The sequence below is a fragment of the Zingiber officinale genome, chromosome 7B (genome assembly GCF_018446385.1).
Source record: "Zingiber officinale cultivar Zhangliang chromosome 7B, Zo_v1.1, whole genome shotgun sequence".
NCBI lineage: Eukaryota > Viridiplantae > Streptophyta > Magnoliopsida > Zingiberales > Zingiberaceae > Zingiber > Zingiber officinale.
In genome coordinates, this window is record NC_055999.1 from 81,778,020 (window position 1) to 81,781,542 (window position 3,523).

Consider the following 3,523-nt stretch of genomic DNA (forward strand, 5'->3'; position numbering starts at 1 on the left):
TTTACCGTACTCATTTTATACATATGGATATGGTTATGTTGATCAGTTTATGACCCTGCTTAGTGTCATGCATCATGATTGCATGCTGCGCGATTGTCGGCTCTACTATGGTTGAGCACATCGCCAGTTACATGTACTGCACACACCACCACTCATGGATTAGTGGTATATCAGACAGGTGTGTGGCGGTTCTGCTGTTTGGCTCCGTTGGTCTGAGGACTCAGCGTGGTAGCCGGCAGTCAGTTCCGCTCTGTTTGGCTCCGCTGGCATTTAGTGTAGCAGCGTAGTAGCCGGCAGACGGTGGACTCTGTTTGGCTCCGTTGGTCAGGTGACTCAGCGTGGTAGCCGGCAGAGATTTCCTCCCCGTCATCGTGTACCGGGAGATGAGTGTCACGCCCCCAGAAGAGTCCCTGTCCGAGAAAATTTCGGCAGCATCTCCCCTGTACGACGGACAATCAAAATTTTCTACAAGCACTAAATACTCAGCCACAGGCGGCTGGAATAATAACAATAAAATAAAACATCACCACGCAGTTATATATAATCTATTCAGCCTCTGGCTGTCACAACCACGCAGTTAAGATAATCAAACAGTAAAATAATACTCTGACTCGAAATCCACCCTACTCCACTACACTCGTAAAACTCAAATCCGACGAACTCACCTCTTCTGCCGTCCAGGCAGGCATGTAGTAGAATAAAAACCAAATCCAAATCCATCGATATAATAAAATCTATATCATGTCCATAAGCAAATAAATCCAGAACATAACAAGTGCAAACAGTCTAGAACAGAAAAGGAAACCAAACGAAAAACCAATCACATCCTCGAGGTCTGTAGGGACCAGCAACTGGAACTCTCTCCTGACAGCATCAACCTGAAAATATCAACAATGGAGGCGGGGTGAGTCCAACACTCAGCAGGTACAATTGATATGCAAAGTAAAGAAATAGCACCTAGCATTAATCATGCGTACAGTCTCTTGATAAAAATAAAGATAAATGCAAACCGAAGTAGACAGAAGAGAATCTGTACTAACCAGGACCCGGTATAAGGACAACAGTCTGAAAGGTATAGAAGACCTGTATGCATGTCAAACATGGTATCCACACAATATGCAGCATATAAATGCAGCAAACACAAACACAAGCACTAAATGCATCATGCATATGATGTCAATGTCATGGTCACCCCTGACGCCAGTCAGCCAACTCATAACAAAAGTGGGACCGAGTGGGTAGGGCTGTGACAACCGTGCACTCTGCATCACTACTCCTGATGAGTGATCGAGTGGACGGGATGCTGTCGGAGTACATACATACTCCTATCCCAAATCATAAATGGGGGAGCGCAATGCTCTCATCTCCCGGTACACTATGACGGGGAGGAATCTCTAACGTGCTACACGCTGCGTCACACTACCCATGAGCGGATCAACGGAGCACCGGAAGAGTCAAACTGACGTGCTACCACGCTGTATCTCGCTACCCATGAGCGTCACAACGGAGCACCGAACAGTGATGAAACTGGCAATGTGCTCGACAATAATGGAGCAATCTATCGCACAGCATGCGATCATGCAAATGGTGCATGTCACTAAGCATGGTAATATACTAATCCAACCTCTGGACATATCATAATGTGCACCAAAGCGAATGAATCATATCAAGATATACTGATCAATAAGGTATCAAACCTAGGTCCTGAACATGTGAAACGTGGTTATATCACTACCCATGAGCATGATAGATCAGGTACAAGACCAATACGAGATGCAATCAAACAATCAATCAAACAGGTAACATGTATTGGGCAGTGATTAACCGAAATAAATAGGGAACACAATTAATGCAACATATTATTTTCATTACTAAGCATATCAAAGACAATAAGTCAAAAGTACCCGCCTCCAATCGAAAAGGATCGTATCCAAAACAGATCCCCCGTCAAGACACCGTCTCGAATCAATATCCTGTAATAAATCGTACAGTTTGGCTAAGTTTAATTATAACTAAAATAGCTAAACCAAACTATTTTCTTCAGGAACCCCAATTGAATTTAACTAAAAATCAATTAGGATTAGTTCCATTAACCCTAACCATTCTACTATTCGATTTCATTAAAACCTACACATGAATCCAACTCTCTACTTCTTACCTCAATTCTTCTTCAGCCGTTCTGTAATGGCAACAGAACCAATCAGCAATGAGATGACTGGAATTGAGGAAACCCCAATCTGCAAACCCGGTCAGAACCAATCAACAACAGCACTGATGTTTCAAACCACAATAGAAACCCTAGGGAGGAAAAGGGAGAACCTCGGATCAGCAATGAAAACCAGGGCACAATGAACAACAAATCAGATTGGTAGCGCCGAGGAGATGGGTGTCGCGGCTGAGGCTAGGGCACAGCTCTGCTCGACGATCGGAGGGAAAGCTCTAGGGCTGAGGAAGGCCGGCGGCAGCGCTGCTCCGGGCGGAGGGAGAGGCGATCGGCGCTGTGCCAAGACACGGCAGAGAGGAAGAAGGGCACAGAGAAGTCGGACTTGGGAGAAAGGAGGAAGATGACCGGCGCTGCTCTGTGTGTCGCCGACGGCAGTGGCTCGGCGTCGGGTGGCTAGGGCAAGCGGAGGCAGAGAGCAGGCGGTCAAGCGGCGGTGCTAGGGCTCCGGCAGAGGAGAGGAGGAAAGGGAGAAGAAGTGGCCGGCGTTTTTGTGCTCTCGGAGAGGAGGAATCCGCCGGCCGGCGGTTAGGGCAGAGAGGAGGAAAATCGGCGGCGTCGGGGAGAAGGGCTCGGGCTCGCGGAAGAGGAAAAGAAACGGAGGAATAAAAATAAGGAAAAAGAAAAAGAAAAGGAAAAGAAAAATAAAACTTTTCCTCATTTAAATAGGATAGTCTAAACAGGCTTTTCCGGGCCCCGTTTTTATCCCCGTGAACTTATCCGTACGAGCTCCGAAAAATTCCCGAAAAATTTCCAAAAATTCCGAAAAATTCCCTTAATCATATTCGCCTATTTCCGGTATTTTACATTCTCCCCCACGTATAAAAATTTGGTCCCCAAATTTCGTTATCTACCATCAGCAAATACTAACAACAGACAGCAAGTATAAATGCTGAACGGTAACTAAATCACATACCTCAAGTGAAAAGATGGGGATATCGAGCTCGGATCGTATCCTCAAGCTCCCAAGTAGCCTCCTCGTCTGAATGATGCTGCCATCCGACTTTAACCAGCTGGATGGTCTTGTTCCGCAACTGACGCTCCTTCCGGTCGAGAATCCGTACCGGAACCTCCTCATAGGTAATGTCAGGCTGAACTGGAACTGGAATATCAGCCAGTACATGCGTCGGGTCAGGTACGTATCTCCTCAGCATAGATACGTGGAATACATCGTGGACGCCTGACAGGGACGGTGGTAGTGCCAGTCTGTAAGCTACCGCTCCGATCCTCTCCAAGATCTCGAAAGGGCCAATGTACCGCGGAGCTAGCTTACCTCTGAGGCCAAATCTCTTCACCCCTTTC

General features: G+C 46.6%; 1 long non-coding RNA gene across 1 annotated transcript; it reads right to left on the reverse strand.

Moving 5' to 3' along the window:
- Positions 1 to 1,874: 1,874 nt before the first annotated feature.
- LOC122003866 lies at positions 1,875 to 2,622 on the reverse strand. Its single transcript, XR_006118129.1, has 3 exons — positions 2,320 to 2,622; positions 2,159 to 2,237; positions 1,875 to 1,973 (listed from the first exon to the last, which is right to left on the reverse strand). It is a non-coding gene; the product is annotated as an uncharacterized LOC122003866 (long non-coding RNA).
- Between the last annotated feature and the right edge of the window lie 901 nt (positions 2,623 to 3,523).